Below are 23,676 nucleotides of genomic sequence, written 5' to 3' on the forward strand. Positions count from 1 at the left end.
AAGACTGCTTCTGAAGTGGAAGAACTAGGGTTCTAAATCCAGCTCCCTGTGGGTATGGGATACTCCGTAGCTAGTTGTTGTTTGTAGCACTGGGATTCATTGTACCACCCCTGCACATTCGTTCCCAAAGCTGGTGGGCCAGTAATTCATTCCCCCGTCCCAAGTACAAAAGGTTATTCATCAACAGTTTGCTTCAAACATGGAATGTAAACATGACTGCTTTATTACACGCTGCAGTGCTATAAAGACGAGAAAGCTACCAAGAGTAGGTCAGCTCAGACCTAGAACTGATTTTCAGAATGACTTTCCTTCCAGTGACAAGCTGGGCAAGGTCACATCTTTTATCGAACCAACTTCAGTTGGTGAGAGAAACAAGTTTTGAGCCATTTTCCTTCCAGTATCAGAAGAACATGATCCCAGCTTGGGGGTGAATGTATCATATCATGGTGCCAAAAAAAAAAGGGAGGGCTAAAAATCACCATTGTCCGATCCAAGCTTAGTTAATTGTCTTCCATATGATCCTGGCTGCTTCTTCATTTGTGTGACACCTTCTGCTTCACAGAGAGAAATGGCTATTTCTCAAAGCCCTTGTCCACAAGATAGAAACAATTGTTCTTTCCCCTAGGGTGGCTTTTCCAATGTGTTGACTGCTTTGCACATTCATTGGCCATCAGTTGACTCAAGGCAACAACAAAAACGTGTAGTACAGACATTCCCAGTGCAGCTTGGGATGTTGGACCTACCTGTCTGTGGTTGAAACAATGGGCTGAGCAAAGATGCTTGGAAAACGTTTAGCCACCATCTAGCTCTGCAACTCTTCCTATGCCTGCATCTTCCAAAGATGAGGTCAGTCAAGTACTGTAGCTGGGCATTTCCTTCACCCAGAAGGATTTTATATAAGAAGAATGCCCTCTTTGATATGCTTGTGTGCAGAGCAAATTGGTGATGGACAAACAGCCAAAAGTTCAGTATGGAAAGTCATCCAGAAGTTCAGATGCTGCATAATCAAGCTGGAAGACTCACCAGAACAGGATTTCTTTCGTTGCTTCTTGTTGATCCAGAAATATCTCGAGAGAAGTCTCTCTCATCACATTAGAGTTTCTGGTTTCCAGCACAACCAGAAAATATAGTGTTTGCTAGGAAAGTGAGAAATACAATAATGGAAAGTTACATGCACTTCTTCAAACCTAAATTCTGTTTGGGCAGAGACATCAATGGACAGTGACGCGCTGTCTGACCTTGAGTAAATCACATCACACCACTCTGTACCTCAGTTTCCCCATCTGTACAATGGGTATAACAATGCTTATCCATTTTTGCATAGCACTGAAAGATTTATTGGTAAACAGCGCAAAAACAAATAAACAAACCTAAATTGGATTTTCATATGCATTCTTAGTGCCTCTCAAAAGCTACTTTATTTCCAATCAACGTATTAAACATTGGTCAGGAGAAATGAAGTAGATAGTGTTGGAAAACATAGATTTATCCCACTAGTTGAGGTGTAGAAATTTCATAATGTGTCAGTTCTGTTTTGTCCTCCTGTGTAACAGGTTCTTGCCTATTCTTGTAGGAATGATAATCCATTATCCCACTGCAGCTCCTTTTGTCTAGTCTTACATTTAAAACCATATGTGTTTTCTTATCTCTTTCTCCCCACCCCCACCCCGCTCCCACCTGAATGAACCACATCATCTGGCATCTTATCCATGGCTCATCTTGGGAAAGGGGTAGGATTTTTCCAGCAAGTCACATCTGTTACTCTAACGTCTTCTATTGTCAAAATGATGTTCTTCCATCAGGGATAACACAGCTGAGACAAATGGGGCTTGAAAGAGGCTGGGCCTGATTCTCTTCTGACTCACACCAGTTTTTACACTGGTGTAAGGCCATTGCTTTGAGCAGTGCTAGTCCCAAGTGACACTGCTGCAGCTAAGCAGGAAATCAAACCCACTGTTTCTATCGGAAAGGGTCTCCTCAGTTCACCAGGAGTTCTTCTCAGTTAGTTCGGTGCCTTTTATTAAAGAACTGCCACAGCCTAGAAGAAAGCTTTGAAAAACATTCTATTTAGAGACCATTCTTCTTGCGTTTGTTGGCATTTCTGTTCTCTATTTCTTGCCACGCCGCTAAATTCTGCATGAGAATACGATCTTTATTCCTAGGGAGTTCATCCACTCCTGCTACTGCTGCCTCTCCATCTGAAGACAGGGCCTTCTGCAGCTGCTGGTATCACAACTGGCCTTTGTGGGAAGGCTTCAGGGCAACAGAATGGGAGGGTCAGAGCTCAGAGGTGGGCGTGAGGCAGCAAGAGGCCAGAAAGAAATTTTAAGTTTGCTTCTATGTCAATTCTCCCTAGTAGGAAAGAGCCAGATCCTCTCCTATCCCATCCCAATACACACACACACACGGAGACACACACACATATGCACCAAGTCTTGAGTTTCAAGCATCCTCAGGCATTGCAGGATGAATACCCCTGCCCAAAATGCCACAGAGTAGCAGGAGAGAGTAGCTGAGCATCCACTATTGTAGGTGCAGCTCTTGTGACCCAACAGAACCATACAGTGCAGCTCTGCTAATTTGCCCCCCGACTTCTTCCATCCCATGCCTGTCCCCAAAATACATTGCAAAAGTTGCTCTTACAGTGTGCACAGGACCGGGACTGCCTCCATGGGCCCCCCAGATCTTACTCCCCACAACCCCATACAATAGGGCCACACTACAGATAGGGTCTTCCAGAGCCATAGAAGAAGGAATAGGCTTTGCCCCCAAGTAGAGTAAATAAAACAGGAGTGGTAAAATAGAGATGCTAGAGAGTGGTTTCATGATGGTTACAAGGCCTGTTAGAGCCTCAGGCCCAGCTCCTTGCAAATGCAGGACTTAGTCCCACAAATAGAGGGTCTAATGGTTACTACAAACTGAACTCTGCTCCTATTAACACTGATAGCAAATCTCCCATTGACTTCAACAAAAGAAGCATCATGCCTTTGATCCTAGCCCAAAAGACCAAGACATGCTACCTCAGCAGGACTGATTCTAGAGTGGAATGTTTTCCACGGAATGGCTTTTAATAAAAATAATTGTCAATGGTCAGTGACACTCAGTGGATCAAAGGAATAGCTGAGCTGATAAAAACTAGCAAGAGAAATATATGTCAAAGAGAATCTGGACAGAAATTGGCAGGGAGACAGAGAATTGTTCCAAAGATATTTCGTACACATAATGTAACAAGTGCTGAATGTTTTTAGTGATTGATCCCAGACCTGTTTTAAGAAAATGGACATTTTCATCTCCTTTCTCTCTGATCCCTTGTTTTAACCATGATTAATAGATTCTCCTTAGTTTTCCTACCTGAGGGAAGTGGATGTCACTGAAAAAAAGAAGACAGTGAATTAACCAGATCTACTTTCAAGGTGAGTGTTAGCTTCTATAGTTAACCAAAGTCACATGAGACACACACAGAATAAACGGGAGCCCTTCATGCTGGTAGACGAGAAGTGACTGATGACCCAGGCTGTGAGAACCACTCCCCATTAATTTCAAGCACACTTTTTTAAGTGTCTCAAATGAAGATTCAGTTTAGATTCTGTCAGACAGCTCTTGGGTGTTAATTAAATGCCTGCTGATTATGAAAAACATATTATGGGGACTCCAATACTGCTGGTGCCTCTTTAGAAAACTTTGGAAAACATCTTACTTAGAAATAAATTCTGCCTCATTCATTTTCCCCCTTAATATCAATTCTCTGTTTCTAAGATGATTACCTGAAAAGGGGGATCTGTCCTTCTTCAGAGTTTTTTCTGTCCCAACTTCCAAATCCTCCATTTGAAGTTGGGAAAAACACACAATGGTCACTGGAGCAGGTCATGTGAAACAAATCATGATCTTGAGTGAGGAAGATTAAGACTGTAGGAAATGTGTTATCTTTGCTTTACAGGTCGTTATATAAATATTTTCTTCACTTTTGATCCACAGAGAAAGGCCAGAGCTTCATTTGAAGTTCCAGCAAGGGAATAGTTAAAAGCTGACAGTGAGGATTAGATTTTCATAGCGATCCAAGACGAGTCCCTTCTCGAAACCTGTTTGTGGCAACTCTGATGTAGGGAAAGCAGGCACATAAATGCATAAGTATATGTGGAAGTGGGGATCACAGTGTAAAAATCTGGGCCAGGGAAATGTCGTTATAATGTTTCAGAGTCAACATAAAGCCAAGATGGCTTGGGCATCTGCTAGAGATGCTGTTTTGTTCCTATCCCTCTGCAGACTCAGAGAGAGTCTTTTCATGATCACAGCACTTCTTGTAAGCATCTGCATGCTGTACAGAATACTGTACATATTTTAGGTCAATTCCTGAGGTCCTTGGTCAACTTTGACTCAATCCTTGGACATTTGGCTAAGTAAGGATGAGGTAAACCCTGGTAAGGACTTCAGGATTTGGGCCACACATAAGGAATACTTCACATGGCACCAAAAATTTAAGTGGGACATGGCAACTGTTAAGCTGTACATAACAACACTGTAAAACAGATTTAAGACAGGAAGCATACAAAAATCCTGTTGAAGTTTAAGCAATTTTAAATAGACAAAATACAACTAACCCAAATTGGAATTGGGCAAGGAAAACTGGGTTAACAACTCTACTTTTGCAAAAAGAGCCATAAGATATTTAGTGAGCAGGGCTCTGGTTTGATGTTGCATTCAAGAGCGGGACCCCTCCATCAGGACAGCATCCTCTAACATCATATTGCATGAATTGGTCCAGTACTGGTTCGAACTGAAGTATACAGCCAACTGAGTCACTTTAACAACTTGAAATATACTCTAGTTGGCTTTTATCTAATACACAATAACAATAATACTAAACAAATTAATTGCATAGTAATATATGTGACTCACTTAATCTTAATTGTTATTAACTCAATTTCTAGAATTATAGCAGTAAAAAAAACTTACTTCGGTTTCTAAGAAATTGTGGTTATAGTGTGTTTTCTTTTTACCTAGTAAATCTCTATCAGTAATAATAAAAGTAACAAAGTATGTGTCCTCCACCTCAGAATATTCCAAAGCACTTTACATATAATGTTCAGGCACTCACAATTGAAATGCAGCCACTTCTGGGGTGGAACATGGCAACTGTTCAAAACACACAGCAATTGTATGTTGGTCCTAGTAGCTCATACTTTTAGATTCAGATGCCTTGAGTTCAATCACAGGAGATAACCTAGTCTGGTGAGGTGTTTAATTGTGTCTGAATGAGATATGACCTTTCCAACAACAGAGCTTTGTAGATAGACTATGGCTACTCAGCACATGCAAATCCATAAGATGGGGGTCCTGTGAGGCTATGACTTTAATTCCCATATTCCCCATTTGTGCAGCAGTCTCTTTAATTACAAGCATGTAATGTTATTCAGCAGCTCTTCTTGTTAAATAGTTTTGCTAATAGAGGATATATTGATGGGCCCATCTACCAGACCAGAGAAAGAACCAAAGCTCATAGATTAAAAATGAATGGAGTGTTTACCTGTACATCATTTTAATGGATGGTGAAATTCATTCTCATGATAGACCCATAAATGTCACTTTCTGTCTGCCACAGCAAAATACTTGTGTAATGGATGGCATGCTGCATTAATACCCAACAAGAGGACTTTCAGAGCAGCTTGGCTCACATCGCATACACTAATAATGACTCAGTCTGGGATTTTTATTCATTTCCTTGGTGGGGGGAGAAGTAGACACACAGCTGATATCCATGTGTGTATGGGGATGGAATGGGTGGATGTATTGCAGCAGGATAGGTGGAGGATATGAAGACAAATAATGCAACATGGCTTCCCGACTGTAAGGAAATCCCCTTGTTGAGCTTGGGCATGTTCCATATGCTCTCCTGCAAACAGCAGAACCTCTGCCCCTCTAACTCTCCTCAGTCTCCTCCTTACTTTTTCCACTTCCCACAGTCAATTGTCTCATGTTCACCAGTGTAAATGGGGAGTAACTCCATTGATGTCCCAAGGAGCTTAGAGACAATGAAGGTGAAGCCAATGGATGATTACACTTGTGTGAGTGCAAGGAGACTCTGGCCCCTCATCTCTTCATGTCCTGAGCTGCTCTAGTCTCTAGCTAACTGGGGGGCAGGGGCTGTGTCTTTCTGCATGTCTGTAAAATGCTTTGCACACTCTAGGCACTATACACATGATAAATAATAAACCTCATTCCATCTCCCTTTTCTTCATCCAGTTTGGCAGTGTCATGTCCACCTCTGTCCACCCTGCTCATCTGCCTCCATTGATTTGACTACATGGAATTCTAGAACCATGCAGACTAGAGAAACAGAATCTCTAGGGCTTCGACCCCAACAAAGCTCAGGGGCTGTATTTATTATTTATATTGACTGGTATTTCTCTCTCTCTCATGTCCATCATTGTTGCATGTCACAGGCAAGGACATAGTAATAATGCCAATGCCCTGATTAGATACTGTTACTATCATGCTTTATCTAGACCTTCAAAAATATTGCATCCCTCCCTAATAAATAGCATATTAACTAAACTATCTATCCCTTCCTTATGGGAAAATCATATAGACTTTAATAGAAAATGATGTCTCTTGCATACGCAGTGGTGATGTAGCTGTATCAGTCCCAGAATATTAGAGAGACAAGGCAGGTGAGGTAATATCTGTCATTGGACCAATTTCTGCTGGTGAGTGAGACAAGCTTTCAATCTTAAACAGAGCTGAAGAAGAGCCCTGTGTAAGGTCAAAAGCTTGTCTCTCTCAGCAGAAGTTGGTCCAATAAAAGATATTACCTCACCCTAATCTCTAGTATATAGAATTCTAGAGGTTGTCTTAAAATATATAAAGATTCTCCATTCAGTTTTATATTCACATCTGTTACCTTAGCATTTCTGATGCACCCATCATTGTGATACTGAGTTACCAGTGATGGATAAGTAGCAGTGTCTCAAGATCACTGAACTGCTACCTTTAGCAAGGGAGTACCCTGTGCTCTGCATTAGGGGCTAGTCCTAGAGAAATGAGCCTTTTGGGACGTTTCTTAAATCACCTCTTTACATTTGAAGTAAGTTTGGTTAAGGATGCCTGTGCAAAGTTGATAAACATAGTTAACTTTCCATGCAGTCCTGTCTTCTCCGACAAGGCAGGTGGTAGGATGAAAATTTGGATGGAGTAAGAAAAGCCCCTAATTATAGGTGCCAAATCTAATCAAGGAGGAATGCTCATCGGTCACTCAATAAATACAATTAGAGCCTTGAAGGAGTTTAACAAGACTGAAGTTATTAACCTGACTCATTTAACTAATTACAATAATTTTTTCCCTCCCCATCAGTTTGCACCTTTATGTCCTATTTTCCTCACCTTGGCTGCTAAATTTCAGCTACACTTCAGTGAAATATTGAAAGGGCAGACCTTCACTATTAAAAACTGCCAGGGCTTAGATTCCAGGACCCAATCAACTCTGCTAACGAATCTAAATGGTTAATGGAGCCCAGACAGACAGGTTGCTAATTAGACATTTCTGTAAATGCCCTTTTATCTACATCTTCCAAAATAAATGTCCTCTGGCTGCCAATGCTCAGAGCCATCATTATGCACTCTTTCATATGATGAAGCTGCTGGGAGAAAGAGTGCATAATGCAGAACAGTTCTCCATTGCTTGCCAATTCCAATGAATCAATGGCCATTTTCCTTAGCCTTGGCTACCTCTCAAATGGCCCCAAAGAATGCAACTGGCCAGTGCTGCTCAGCATTTGGATTGGCTTATAGCTTGGGCTTTCCAGCTGAAAGCTGAGAACATCTGTTGCTCTCATGAGCAATGCAATTGGATCAGAGCATATGGCAATTGACAGAGCCTCGATGGAGATACTATCTGAAGGGTTCATCTGCTGCTGCTATTTTCTCTCACTGAGCTGTTGTGAGAATGTGTTTAAGGCAAATACCCCTGCTCCACTCTGATGGCCTCTCTACTTTTTGTATGGGGAGAGAGATAAATCTGTAGCACTATTTCAGGAAAGCTTGTTCTGTGTATTTAAAAGGTTTGAATGATGAAGGGAAAGAGGAAAAAAATAATCTTCTTACATTATCATTAAAAGCATCAACTAATCCTGCTGCAAAGGGGTGCAATTTACTAATCATCAGGAAAAAAATTCTGCTGCATGGAAATACATACCACCAGCTAATGAACACTTCTTCTCCAGCTCCTACAATAGTTATCTGTGTCTGATAAACTCTGCACCCCTGCCTGCTAAGCTCTGCACACCTGCCTGGTTAATTCAGCAGCCTTGCTTGGTAAATACCATATTCCTCTCTCTATAATCCTTTTTTTTTCCTTTTTAATTGCTGTGTGAATTCAGTACATGAGAAAGCACTGGAGCTTAAATGTAGCATGGAACAGGCAAGTGGCAGAGCTGTCCAGAGATAAGGACTCTGGCTCACATCCTCACTCCTAAATAGGCCCCTAAATATCTTGGAAAAGCTGTGCCTCTGTTCCTGGCTTTGCCACTGATTTCCTCTACTACCTTGGGCAAGTTACTTCACTTCTTTCTGCCTCTGTTTCTCCCCATCTGTAAAATGAGCATCACAATACCCAACCCTCTTTGAAAACCACTTTGAGATCAATGGGTAAGAAGTGCTTCAAAATTATGGTTATGTGGAGGGGAATTTTATCTATCGTCCTGCCCCAGGCATGGTGGGAAAGGGTTAAATCCCTATCCCTGTGTTCAGGCAGGGTTGCAGAGACTTCCACAATAGATAACTAATGGGTCTGGTATCAGCTGGGGCTAATTCCCTAAGCAGGAAGGAGAAGCTGCATGAGAAGGTCTTCAGGCTCTCAGATTGTGGAGTGTTGGGTAAAGGCTTCCTGAGACAACAGAGGCTTGGCTGGCTATGGTCACAGACAGCTTCACTGGGGTTAGTTTTTATTTTGTGTATTCTCTGGTGGTGAGAAGCCTTTTATTTTGCATTGGGCTATAGGCACAAACAAGCTTGAGTCCTCCTGCAGCAGCATAGTAATCACAGGGTAATCAGTTACAGCTGCAGACCCAGGCAAACTGGCCACTCTGTGTTAACAAACTATATTCCCTCACATGTTTTTCTCCTCCATTTCCACACACAACTCTACCATTCTCCTCCAGTTCTGGGCTTCTCTTGAGCAGGGACTACTACTCATTGTGGTGTATCAAAATGTCCCCTGGGGTTTAGGTAAACTGAGAGCCTTTCTCCCCTGAATCTCAGCTATCACACATTGTGATTTTTTAGGTTCAAAGTAGCTCAATTAAATTTGATCCCTGCTTTGCATTCTCACATTCCTGTGGGTTCTGCTCAAAAGCAGAAGAGTCAAAATACTGCAAAGGGGGTGGTTCTGGCTGCATTTCTGGCTGGCTGGAAATACTAGAAAACTCATGAGGGATTCTTCTTAGCTTCCCAGCCTGGTTCTACAGACGGAAAAGGCAGAGAGTCCTTTGGAGCTAAGACCACAGGGTTTTGGTTTTACTCTCTGTGGAGGCTGGGTTGCCAGTAGTTGCAATGATTCCACAACTGCCACAAGTCACTTCTCCGCCAAGCCAAACCCCGTGGGAACAGAGTAGCTCAGGCTTGGACTAGATTCTGAGGGAAGAGGAATGGTAGAGCCCCGGGGCTGCTGCAGTGTTGAGCCTGGGAGTGAAGCTTCTATCTGGGGAGAGCTAGCGTCAAGAGCACAAACAACAAGGGGGCAGGATCCAGAGGATTTAACTACAGAGGAGGAAGTTCCAAGAACAAGCCACAGATACAACAGGTTAGAAGCAAAAGGGTTGGGGGCAGACTTAGACCAGCATGTGGGCTCCCCTAGGAGGCTGGAGGGGGATGTGGTAGAGTGGGGGGAAGTGTCTGGCATTCAAGGGGCTGGGAAGGGGACTTAATCTTAGAGACCCCAAACTAAGCAAAGAGAAATCTCTGCTAGGCCATTGAACAGAATTTTCTCCAACACAGGGCCTGCCCCCTTACCATCAGTGCAGACATGACCAGTATCTATCATGGCTGTTGGAGGCGTCCAGGTTTGGAGTCAGCTGGCAGCAAAGAGTAAGTCTTTTCTTTTAATATTTATTTTGTGCTACTGTTTTCTACTGTATTTAAGTAATTGCAACACTGTTTTAAAAAATGACCGAAACGATGTTTGGGCTTCTCAGCAGTATTTGACTAACAGACGTTTTGGAGCATGAGCTTTCGTGGGTGAATACCCACTTTGTCGGATGCATGTAGTGGAAATTTCCATTACATGCATCCGACGAAGTGGGTATTCACCCACGAAAACTCATGCTCCAAAACGTCTGTTAGTCTATAAGGTGCCACAAGACTCTTTGCTGCTTTTACAGATCCAGACTAACATGGCTACCCCTCTGATACTCAGCTCTATTTATTTATTTTATTAGATGCTTTTTGTTAATGAAATGCCCTGCTTCTTAAGAAAGAAAACAACACCCCCCTGATTTTTCAGTTGAATGTGAGAGGGTATAATGTACCCTACGTGCTTGTGTAGCATATTGAAGTTCAGTGTAGGTGCAAGGATTCATCTGCTTGGATCTGATTGCAGGATTGGGACCATAGGCTCTGATCTTGACAACGCTTACTCATGAGTAACATTTCTTGAGTTCAGTGGGGCTACTTGTTTGTACATTAAGCACATGCATAAATGTTGGTGTGATGGCCTATGTCTTGGCTGATGCACCAAGGGACTGAACTAGGGAACTCCACTGTTGAAACAATGAGCCTTGATAGCTTGGGCTAAATAACTAGAAACTGTTACTAGTGCTACAATAGCCCCAGATCCTCTGTGGATCTGTTCAGGGGGGAAATGTGTAATGCATGTTGACAAGCGAGTTACATTTGCAAGCTTGAGGCCATAGTCTCACATTTTGGGGAAGGGAGATTGGAAAGATTGCATTAAATACCAATGTTGTTTCTTTAAAATATTTTAAAAATAAATTGAATCCTCCCTCTCCCGCCCCCGCCGAGAACATGTTACATGAAAAATATATAGCTATGGTGTTTTCTGAGGGGGGGGACCTTTTTAATGCAAACATAGTTGCTTTTATGAAATTGATAAGTTGGTATAGTTAAATATCTTGTTTAAGGGTAAAAAAAATGGCACTGCCTTTTTGACAATTGCTGTGTTTTGTTTTGTGTTTGAATTGAGTTCTCGCTTTGGAAAGTGGAGCAGGTTCTTATCCTTGGATATTATTGTTTGTTTGGAAAGAGGAGGTGTTTTATCTGTGTCTTCCGCGTATGACGGGATGAGTGGCAGGATGTAGGGGGAAAAGTAAGGCCCTCTTTTGGCTTTCGGATGAATGTTGAGTTCATGAAAACCTGTGAATAGCAGGGAGTCATTTGTGCTTATTGTGATTGCTTCCTTCTATGTGGTGAGGGGAGAATGTTGCCTTTTATGGTGAGCTTCAGGGTGGGGGAGGAGTGGTGTCTGAAATGCCAGATCTGCCCCTGAAAACTTCAGGGTGCTGCTGCTCTCCACATGAACCATGCTGGGTTCTCCTGTCCCTCGAGAATAGACTGTGACTTGGGGTCTGGTCCTGCAATGACCTCTGCAAAAGCAGAGTCCTGCCACTTCATGGACTTTGTTTTCAATGGGGGTATTCCATCAGAAGGGTTGGGATCTAATATATGAGAAATGGGCCCAAGTTGTGATGATTAGCTCCTGAATTGGAGTTGGATCCTGATATTTCCAGAGCCTGTGTGGTGCTATTATTTCATATTTCCCCTTATTTGTACATCTCTGCTATGCTTTGTCTCTCTTCAGTGCCAGGGTGAACAGCTGCCTCTAGTACCAGCCCTCCTCCCCCAATTCCTCCATCTGGGTGGACTGGTTTTCAGATAAAATAACTCTTGAACCTCCCCTACACTCTGTGCGCCCCTTAGTAGGTTGTAGAAGCAGTCTGGAGATTAGCAATGGGTCCTGACCAGTTGCCAGCTTTGATAGTACAGCCCCTTTGCATGCAGGTCTGCCACAGAAGCACGGCCAAAAGCCAGTGTCCTCTGTGATGTCACAAATCCATGTGTGGTGAGTGAGCAGAAAGTGGGTGAGAGGCACTGGGAGGCATAATTCCCTTCCCCTCCGCCCTCACAAGAAATCAGGTGGGGAAGGAGGAACTAGTGCAGCCTAAAGCAGGATTGTTGCTTCCATGGCCCATCCATTGCGCTATGTGATCTCCTGTCGGGCAGAAAGGCAGGTTCTGTAACAGATGTTGCAGCGCAGTTCCATGCTGCCCTGGAATTGGGGGAGCAAGGTCTCTGAGAGCCAGGGTAGAGTCAAGGGCTCTGCCTGGATGTCCCTGTCCATCACTATAGGCTCTCGTGGTAGATCCCTAACCACTTCCCACGGTGGAGTTTTCCACCATTTTCCACCAGAAGACCTGGCCTGGGCCCTTCTAATTTAGCCTTATTAACCCCTGCTTTGCTGATGGCACAGATGGGTGAAGAGATACAGCAGGCCCATGGCAGAGCTCTAAACAGAGCTCAAGAGTCCTGACTCCCGGTCTTGTGGTTTAACCACAAATCCATCCTTCCTGGAAAAGGCTCATCGCTTCCAAGAAGAAGCAGCCGCAGCTTGGCATAACTGCCGGTATGTTTCCGTGAGAGCACTGGGAAGATAAACACGGTGTAATTCAGTTAAGAGGGAAGGGAAGGCAAACTCATCATAATAGTTTAAAAAAAGGAAAACAACAAATAACAGCTGCTTTTGCAGGAACAGCAATGGCCAATTTTATCTCTCATAAAAGAGAGCGATGATGTGTGTCTCTGAAAGAGCAAACTGCAGCTGCAGCCGCCACTGAGTGCAGCTTTAACCAAGTTTCTGGAACAATATGATAGATTGTATCTGCATAATCAAAAGAATGCAGAATCATAACTGAGCCTAACTACTAATGGGCCATAAAGCCAGGGCACTAACACGCACACCCCATAAAGCACCTAATCAATTACCTTTATATTTATACAAGTGCACAGTGCCTATGGATATATTTTCGTTGAATGCGATGAATTTCTGTGATCTTGTAAATGAGAGGCTACGGCTACCTTAGCACATTTGGAGGCAGGCATTTGGAACACACTCCTATTCCACCTTTGAAGCTTTGCCAGAATATCCCTGACAGCCCCTGCCGTTCCAAGCCACTTCTGCCCCATGTCCCTCCCCTGACACAACAAAGTGTAATCTCAGTCCTGACCCACAATTCTATTGCTGGAGACTGCTAGTCCTCCAGATCCACAAACATCCTATTGCACTGCTGGATTTCTTATGTAGCATGCTAATAGCTATACTATTCCAACATAAGTGTGTAGGCAACTCTTGTGATATCCTGTGTTTTCTTCTTAAAGCCCCAGCTCCTGGAGTCATGTTTTTTTCCTGAGAATCTTAGCTTGCTTTGTAAATGACAGTTTCGAGTCCTCATGGCTGAGGGGAAAAGCTTAAAATTGTCATTCCCCACTCCCAAAGGCTCAAAGAAGGCAAATAAATATTCAAAAAATATTATTTTTTAATATCTCATGATTGTTACGCTAATCCTGTGACCTTTTTTCAGGGGGTGCTGAGTCATGATTTGTGTATGTTTGGGATGGGCAATGCGTTAAATGCCTATCACAATAGTATTTAAGCACCAGTTGTTCAGATATGTGTGGTGTGGTATGGTTCCGTGTTCACTCAGGACTAGCTGAATGCCAGCTCTGACTTGCATGTGACTGAAGACACATTTAAATTCGGGCTTTCAGAGATAGACCACTCTGCTATCGCATTACCCAGACCCCTCTTCCCTGCATGATAATGGCTTGGTATGTATTGTACAGAGACACTGCCTGAGAAGTAGCCCTATATAAGACAGGAGGGTGACCTAAGAGGATATTACCTTTGTTCTCTTATTCATAAAAGGAAACTCATTTGCTTTACTGAGCAAAGAATTTAATATTCATTAAAAAATTACTGTCCTATCTTGATTTGACAAAGCGAATGTGTATCTGAGCTGAACCACCACACTCTTAATGTCCCAATGAGTTTTACATCTTTTAGAAAGACACTTTCTAGCAGCCAGCATGTGACTGGGGTACTGGGCCATGTCCATGACCACCCCAGCACAACTTGTATGGACAGCATGCACCCATCCCATCAATACTTTGCATATGGGGCTATAGCAGCACAATAATCTGTCACTGATCCTTCCTAAAATGTCACTCCTAACTGCTTGCCTACAAGGAACTAGGGAGGCAAAGTTCACACATGCTTACAAAGAAATACAGCCCCTGAATGTGTACGTGCTGTAATGATGGGAGCAAACTGTGTGATGTGGTCTATGCTTCCTCTACCCTACCAAGTGTTGTCAACTCTCACTACTTTATCGGGGGTCTTGTGATTTTTGATTTCATACCTCTCCCCGTTAAAGCTGCAGCACCTGGAGTCATGTGATTATGTCAGGATCTCAGCTTTAGCTTCAAATAAAAAAGTGAGTGTCTAGCCCTCATGGTTGCAGAGACAAATCTGAAGCCATCAAGCAGAAACCTGAAGGTAAAGAGAGAAATCAAATGTATTATTTAAAAAAAAAATCTAAGAACGTAAGAATGTTCATACTGGGTCAGACCAAATTGTCCAGTGATCCATTCCCTATCATCCAATCTCAGTATCTGGCGGTCAGAGGGTTAGGAACACCAAGAGCATGAGGTTGCATCTCTGACCATCTTAGATAATAGCCATTCATGGACTTATCCTCTATGAACTTATCTAATTCTTTTTTTTTTAACCCAGTTATACTTTTGGCCTTCCCAACATCCCCTGGAAATAAGTTCCACAAGTGGAGTGTGCATTATTTGAAGAAATACTTCCTTATATTTCTTTCAAACTTGTTACTTATTAATTTCATTGTGTGACCTCTGATTCTTGTGTTATTGGAAGATGTAAATAACACTTCCTTATTAACTTTCTCCACATCGTTCATGATTTCATAGACCTCTATCATATCCCCCTTTAGTCATCTCTTTTCCAGGATGAACAGTCCCAGACTCTCTTTAATTTCTTCTCATATGGAACCTGTTCCATATCCCTAATCATTTTTGTTGCCCCTCTCTGAACCATTTCCAATTCTAATATATCTTTTTTGAGATGGGGTGACCAGGATTGCACATTGTATTCAAGGTGTGGGTGTACCATGACTTTATATAATGGCATTATGATATTTACTGTCTTCTTATCTACCCCTTTCCTATCATTCTGTTAGTTTTTTTTTAATTACCACTGCACATTGAGCAGATGTTTTCAAAGAGCTATCCACAATGACTCCAAATTTTTTCTTGCGTGGTAACAGTTAATTTAGACCCCATCATTTTCTATTTATGGTTGGGACTTTGTTTTCCAGTGTGCATCACTTTGCATTTAACAACATTGAATTTCATCTGCCATTTTGTTACCCGATCACCCAGTTTTCTGAAGTCCTTTGTAACTCTTCAGTCTGTTTTGGACTTAACTATCCTGAATAATTTTGTACTATCTGCAAACTTTGCCAACTCACTGTTTATCCCTATTTCCAGACCAGTTATGAATATCTCGTGATTTAAACTGATCTCATGACTGTTTTTCAGGCCTGCCTCATGATTTTTGGCTGCTTAAGACTGGAAATATGGCCTTCACTACTTCACCTCCCTATTTGTCTATGACCCTCCCCTGTTGTGTTGTGTCTAGTTTATACTGGGAACATTCTCTGGGCTGGATGTTCATGTTTCTGTGGAGTGCTTGGAACACTTGTGGCAATCAAAAATAATAAATATTCATAATATTGATGAAATAATCATAAGATTAATATTTAATCCTCAAAAGTGACTAGTAAATTTGAATGCCTCAATGTGGGGAGGCTTAACTTTTGAGACCTCAAAGGGGGCTGATGCTCAGAAAGTGCTGAGCACTTACCCTCTGGAAATCAGGACCCTTTGAGATGTCTTAACTTAGGCCCCTTCTAAAAATCTAGTTGGTTGCCAACAGGACAATGCAGCACACCCAGTCTCTGGGATTAGAGCAAACCAACCTCGTATCTTGGCCTGTGAAGACCAGTGAATCCTGGGGCACCTTATAGCTTTGGTGACTCTGGGACTCCATTTAGTCAGCTGTGTTGTTTCTCTTATCTTCCTTAGTGCCTTCCCACTGCTCACTGGGAAGGACGGACAAGGTCTCCCACTCTTCACGGGGAAAGAATCATAGAGCAGCTCAGCTTATTTCAGCATAAAGAGCCATGCCTCCAGAATTCCTAGCGACGCACATGGGTGAGTGCACCAGAGAGGACCCAGTAACACAGGCCTGGCTTTGTAGTGTGGCTGTTCAAGCCCAGGTGAGGCTTACCCAGTTGCCAATCACCCATGCTAATACCTCAGTGAAGAGGTACCCTCCCTGCAAAAAGCACCAAATCACAGCAGGATATGCAGGGAGACAAAAGGAACCTTGTCTGGAGTGTGAATCAGGGTGGACTCTGCTCCCCTCCCCAACTGGCCATGCAGCACATCGGGAATCATTGCTCTTCTCCATCAAGAACTCTGATTTCTAATTTAGAAGGTAATTCTAGCTCAAATTAGTGCCTCTTGTGGATAGAATTAGAGTCTGTGTGATGATTTGGAAAATACAATCAATTTGCTCCAATTGTTCGTACATGTCAGATCTCTCCAATAATGAAGAATTTACTCCTCCAGCACAGATACAAACAATGAGCCATTAGTCATGGGAGACGAGAGCGTCTGTCATAAGCGAACGGTCCAGGATGCTAAATGCTGCATTTAAAGGCAACAAGAAAATGCCCTGGGGTGTTGGGCTGTTGTGTGCGGGGATCCTGCTATGTTTGGGCCCTGCTGTGTGGGGAATCCTGCTGTGTACTCGCAGTTTTGGGCAAAGCCCCAAGGACGGGGATCCTATGGTGCTTGGAGGCTAGAAGTGAAAATCCTGCCACAAAGGCCCTCATGCACTTCAAGGCTGGAGGTTCGAATCCTGTCATTAATATTCTGCTGTGCGGAGCCTTTCTAATTTGAGGCTAAGGGGCCCTTCTTCTGGCCAATGCTGGGAATCTGAATCCTGCCACAGACCCAGAGAAAGGGCTGCTGTATTCTCTCTGCTCCTTAGCAGCACTGCACTCTCATGGGAAGCTACCTCCTTGCCCCACCTGCAAGCAGGGGGAATAGCCCTGCAGAGCATCCCTCACAGAAGGGAAGGGACAAGATGGGGCTTTTTTAACAATCCATGGATTTTTTTATTGAGGATCCTGGACACAGACAGACCTGGAGGTTCTCTCTGGCTGATCAACACAGCCAGTACTGCCTAGCATCCTCACTCAAGGTCTTCCTAAATCCTGGCTTGAATTACTCAGTTATGGAAGGGGCTGCTGATTACACCACAATGGCATCTATCATTAACACTGCTGCTATGATTTGTTTTCAGTAGTGACCATTATGGACAAGGGGGTTTCCAAACATGAAAAGAGATATGGGGACAGATCCTCAGCTTATGTGAAGTGCCACTGACTTCAACAGAGCTATACTGATTTACACCACCTGGGAATATGTCCACTGCTCCCTGAGAGCTATAAGAATTGCACAGATCTCACTGGACCCATCCTCTTTTTCTGCACTCGTCTGGGACACATTAGAAGGGAAATTGAGAGTGACTGTTATTCTAAGCATTAATTTCTGGTCTTTTCATGGTCTGATTTAACCAGCTCTTTAGGAGGCAAACAATATACATATTTCATGAAATGCATTTCCATGTCTGTTTAATTGTGAGCGCACTCCGTGAGGCTGAGAGACGCTAACTGCTCCTTGTTAAGTCATTTGAGCTGACTTAACAGGGAGGCTGTGAGACTGATAATGAATTACCCAGCTTTAAGCCTCTGCCAGCCAGCCATCTCCTTGTCTTGCTCCCTTTCCCTCCAGGATCTGGCTCTCACATCTGACACTGGAGAGGAACCCTGAACCCAAAGTGGCCCAGAGCATGGGCCAGGATGTGAAAGCTCCTTACCCCCCACTGCCCAGAGTCAGAGAAAGGGTGATCTTGTGGCTGAGGCCCAGGTCTGGGGAGTCAGGAGACCTGAATTCTGTTCCCAGCCCTATCACAGAATTGCTAATCCTCTCTGTTCCACAGCTTCTCCACTATAGAATGAGGAGGATTACCCCTTCCCTGGCTTGGTGTTGGATCCCTAAATGTCTGTAAGCACATTGATGTGAAGTCCCTGCCACCAAAGGATAAAGGCCAAATATTGTAATGAATTGACTGGAGTGTGTATATGCTGCTGGATGGAATCCAGATGATTCAGTTCTGTTTCATAGACCCCATATTGCAACAGCTGATGGAGATTCTCCATTAGCTCAAGTGGCAGGGACTTGTGTTTTTTGGAGTAGGAAGATCCCAAGTTCTAGCCCTGCTGTCTCCAGGGAGTTCCAAGTGGCCAGTGTGTGCAGCATAAAAAAGGCTGTGAAGTCCTAGGTGTCCATGGACTTTTTAACATTGACATTACTGTAGTTTGTGGGATGCACTTAGTTTTCTTCACCCTCAGAGAACTTACCCATGCTGTAGAGAGGCTGCCCCACAGGAAGGAAATTGCATTGTGCTAACAAGATCTATTATAGAGTGATGGAGAAGACCTTCCATCAGTCATATATACTTGACCCTCCTGTCCCCATCCTAATAGAGATCACCAGGTGGGGAATAGAGAAGAATTCTGACATGAACCCAACAATCGTGCATTAGTGGTTTGGCTCAGCCGATGGTTTAATAACTGTGATGCTCCACTGGACAAGATGACCTGCTCGGAGAGAGGCCACTGCTGGCTTCTGAGGCAGGAGGCAAAGCTGTCAAGTTCACCTCTGTGCAAAATGCAGGTAATTGCTTCCTGCCTCTGTAAATTACTTAGGCATTCAGATGTTTAAGCATATGTATCCTATCGCTAGGGCCAGCCTTAATGCTCTGGGATATATATGAGATGGTAAAACCTACATTATCTGGGATTTAGGATGTTTGCTTTGCAGAGCAAGGGATTAGAGAATAGAAAGCCTGAAAGGACCATCTGTCTGCAGAAACGTATCCTGTAAACTGGTCATTTTTTCTAACCTTCTTGACTTTTTTTATTTGGTATCTTCCATCAGAGTTGATCCCGCTCAGTACCCCCAGACGGTTCTGTATCTTAATTCCCACAGTGCTGGCTCTCTGCTCACCTAGTTGCCATTTACATAAAGATGCATCAGTAACTAAGAATTCACCTACCTATCACTTGGAGTTTTCTATTACCAGCACCTTCCATCCCCTTCGGATCGCAAACTTAGCCACTCTTAATATGCATCCTGCTGTATGTGGCTCCTCAATCTGCCATTGAAATACAGCTGACCCTGGGGTGAAACAACAGTGACTGTTGAACAGTAATGCTACACACTAGGTTTAGGACCATAAGTGAATAATATTACTCTACACCTACACAGCAGTACTGCCAACTCTTGCAACTTGATTTTGGGTATTTGGTGTCTGTCTTAAAGTCTCCACTCGTGAAGCCATAGGACTCTGCTTTTTTGTTTTGTTTTGAATAAAAGTTTCTAACTCTCATGGCTGCAGAGAAAAGTTTGAAAATGTGGCTCGTGTAACCTAAAGGTTCCCAAAGAATAAGGCAAGTAAAAAGAACTGAAAATGTATTTATTTTTAAATCTCATGACTTTTGAATGCTTGAGGTTAGCAATACTGGGTATCTTTTTCATACTAAGGCGTCCCCAACTGCTTCACAATTAGAGACACGCAGTACAAATGGAATAACCCCACCTCCTGGGTGGAAGGCTCAGCACTGGGCAGCACATCACTGGGCTGGGGAATTTTTACCTAGGCCATTGGGACAAACTGTGTGCTCCTTATAAACAAAATATCAAAGGATCATCTGATCACTACAAGGCTCAGAAACGCAGCCCTTGGTTCTTAGGGTTGCATCTGGAAGACCCACATAAAATGAAATGCATGAGCCTCAGCTTGTCTAACTTTGGAAGAGTGAGAGGCTAGTGTTTAAAGTCTTAATATTCCACCTGAAATGAAGGAAGGTGTTCTCCCACACACACACACATACACCCCCTTTTCAAATGGGAGCTCAATGCTTTTCAATGGAATTAATTCTGCAGGATACAAGGAATGCTGATGCACACACAGTCATTGGCATCCTCTGCAATGCAAAGAGGGTTCGATGAACATTGATAGTACTGACAAAATAGTTTGCATTTGCCCTGTTAGCATCGGCTCGCAACAGACCTGTGTAGGCCCTAGAGAGCAGAAGTCCCTCGGCACATAAATAAGCAAAATAGATAAATATTCATAACCACACAGGAGCTGGCTTTTGTTTTTGGTTTTAAACATCTCAGCACAAACAAACATTTCCATTTACCATTCCCTTGTTCACAGCAAGGTGAATTGTATTTACAGTGCCAGGGAATTTATCAGCAGCAGCATTCTGCTCATCAGCTGTCTCTCTCATTTCAGAAAGCAATTAGCGAGCGGAGCATGTGAATAAGGGAACACAGTGGAAGGGGCTGCTCACCAAACTGTGCCGAGCGACATCACTGCCCATCAGGTGGTCCCCCCGCCTTCACTTGGCCCGACGACTCTATTATACCAGGGTACAGCCCAGGCCTTCTGTGCATACAAAAGGTTAGGTCAGGAAGGGAGTCAAAAGTAACAGATCTACTTGGAACTGCTGCTGAAATTTAGGGAGGCAGAATGAAACCACTTTATTTTTTTGAAGAAAGTGCAATGGGGTCTCTATCAAACACAGGGGCTGGAGCTTGGTTCTGGCCTCTCTCTTTCCATATGCCCTGCAGATCTTGTATGCGGGTGGTGAACAAGTTCTTGTTGTGAGACCGTGTCCAGGGTGGTGACCCTCCTGAACTGCTCTAACACTAGGAAGGGGGGAAGGAATTTTGGAGAGCTCTGTCAGGGCATCAGGCAGGCTTCCTAGACTGGCAGGAGAAAAGATTTGCAGTCTTGTGAGCCTAAGGTTTAGGGAAACATTTGTGATACAGCCATCCTGGTTCCTGAGTGTGGGGGGGGGGGGAAGGGAGGAAGGAGTGGAGGGTCAGCATGAATGCATGCACTATACATCTGTACTGCATATGTCAGTAACATAATCCCTACCCTGTGTATAATCCGGGGGGGGGGGGGGATTAAACAACCTTGACCCAAAGCTAAGAGTCTGTTTTGTCACACCAACACAAGCCAGAGCAATCTGGGACAATGGAAGTGAGTGATCAGGGATTTGTGTGGGGTGGTGACTGGGGCTGTGGGTGGGAGCCCTTGTCTCTGCACCAGGATACTGGTGTATGATGGACTTCTGTGGCACTGCTGTCTCTGCTCCCCGGAGCACCCAGGCCCCATAGTCAGGGAAACCTCCAAGTGCATAGGCAACAAGGCACTTGACCGCTACACATCTGCAGACACCACCTGTATCCTGAGGGCTCTCAACACACCACCTGCAAACTCATCTGCTTCCTGAAAGCCCTACTTGTGCTCCCCCATATCCCATCCAACCCAGCCTGCTTCCTTTGGCTTCCCAGGGTCTTTGTGAGGAGCAGAACTGTAGAGGTAGTGTTGGACAATCAAAGTGGGGAAGGGTTCTGAGTTGTTCCGTCAGCTATGCTTGGTATTGATCAAATCCATTATGTTAAATGAGGGGAATGACTCCTTGTGAGCTTCTCTGACTACTCCGAAAGCTGTGTGTGTGTGTGTGTGTGGTATGCAGTTTATGGGGATTGTTCTGTGGACGTTTTTAGCTAGAGGAGAGCCCAAAGAGACAAGAAAAAACAAGACAACGCTTCAGAAAGAAACATTTTGAAATGTTTCTTCTGCAAAAAGTTAGTAACTATTTTACTTGTTACATGGAAAGTGCAATTGTCCTTTGAGTTCCTGTGTCAAGTTTGGAAGCCCAGTTCAATCAATGAAGTGTGAAAGACAGGGATTTTTAGCCCTGCTTTAAGCGCAAATGTCAGTGCAAACTTAAACATGGAGTTGCCAGTGATGTCTCCATTATTTATGTATTAGATGTGTCTTGTTCTAAATATAGACTTGCAGCCACTGCATGAGGCAGAGAATGTCTTTCCCCCCCGCCCCCACTTCGCTCTTTTTAAGAAAACAAACAAACAGGAGCTTGTTGAAATTCACCCTTCAGGACAAGGTGGCATTCTAAAGCTGCTGGACTGTGTGTGTGTAATTTATTTATACCTGTGTATATGCTAACTGTAAATATTACTCTGGAGAGTGTTAGCTAATGGACAATAGAGGACTGGAGACTTGGGTTCTATTACTAACTTGCTGGATGCACTTGGGTAAATGATATATCCCCACTTATACCCAGTTTACAAATAAATCAAACATTGCTTTACTGCTTTAAACAGGGTGCTCTTGGGGCCTTAATTAATGCTTTGCAACTCATAACTATTGCTTGGATGTGCTATTTTAAGGGATTATGAAAGAAGCAACCCTCTCTTCTAGACTGGGTACAGAAGAGAGAAAATGGGGTGGAGCCTGCTGCATTCCAACTCCCCTAGGTCCTTCCAAATCATCTCCCTCCCTTTCTGGTTCATCATGGAGTCCTTCAAGTGGATATGCTGTCTGACAAGCAGCTTTGCAAGGTTCTGAATCTGGCCACCTTAATGTAAAATAATAAATCTACCATTTAGAAGAAACCCATCAGTACCGCCTGGGGGGAGATGCTCCCTTGAAAGCCAGCATTAAGTGTGTTTGTTCGGAGCAGAAGTATAGCTAGGAGAACAGAGCTGATTGCAAGTGACAGCTCTCATGCCAGATGAGTTCTAACAGACAACCCTTCCTCCATCGATAAATGCCTGAGGGGATTCATCAGTCTTCCTAACTGAGGTTGCTGCTTTGGGGTGTGGGAAGGGTTAGTTGTAGGGATGGGTGAATATGGCTAAGTAATCTGGTAACAACCCGTCTTGTGACCTGGAACTGTGTGTGTGGGCGGGGATCCAGCTGCAGCATCAGAGGAGGGTGGGACCCACCACCGCACACTCAGCTATGCTGTAAGGTGGACTTTCTCCAAGGCTTACCTTGTGCATGGCTAATCTGTGTAAATCTGTTTGTTCCATAAGAGATTACAGCACACTGGCTCTACTGATAACTCAGCTACAACATATGTATTAAAAATGCCTTTCCAGAAGCCATGCTCCACTGATGTGATGCATTTGTTCCTCTCACCACGATGAGAGCACCGGTGATTTCTCGAAGCTAGGAAAGAATTTCACTCCTGGCCCCCTCTCAGCTGCAAGTAGAAAAATATTCATTTGCGGAAGGGCTCATCAGGGCAGGTTCTAATTTGCCTGAACAGACACGCCACTGACACGCCTCGTGGAACTCATTCCCGTCCTCACATGATCACTCCCTTCAATTCATGTGTTTGGTTTGGGAAGCTCACTGCTTTATTGATCTGCTTTTGGGGCTAGCGCGAGAAGCCCCTTGCTCGGGCATTAACTTCTAAGGGCGCTTAGGCAGGTTTAGGATTTGGATCATTGTAATTACCCAGATAATACCAACCAATAGGAGGGGTACATAAGGGAGCCCTTCTCACGGGCTATCTGTGTCTAATGATCTGGCTAACTTATATCCCCTGGACATTTTTATTTTGT

The 23,676-nt window shown here is 43.7% G+C and overlaps 1 protein-coding gene across 11 annotated transcripts in view; it reads left to right on the top strand.

Annotated features, from left to right (window-relative positions):
* The first annotated feature begins 7,749 nt into the window (after nucleotides 1-7,749).
* B3GAT1 (beta-1,3-glucuronyltransferase 1) overlaps nucleotides 7,750-23,676 on the top strand; it is an 84,981-nt gene continuing 69,054 nt past the window's right edge. For 3 of the 11 annotated variants that reach the window (XM_039496683.1, XM_039496682.1, XM_039496675.1), the window contains exons 1-2: nucleotides 8,724-9,793; nucleotides 9,988-10,077. The gene's annotated coding sequence lies outside the window, so the exon portion shown is untranslated. Of the gene's footprint in view, nucleotides 8,308-8,413; nucleotides 8,641-8,723; nucleotides 9,794-9,987; nucleotides 10,078-23,676 lie in introns of those variants that run through there. The other 8 variants (XR_005586757.1, XM_039496685.1, XM_039496679.1 and 5 more) reach the window with 7 other exon arrangements.

Source organism: Mauremys reevesii, linkage group 12 (genome assembly GCF_016161935.1).
Source record: "Mauremys reevesii isolate NIE-2019 linkage group 12, ASM1616193v1, whole genome shotgun sequence".
NCBI lineage: Eukaryota > Metazoa > Chordata > Testudines > Geoemydidae > Mauremys > Mauremys reevesii.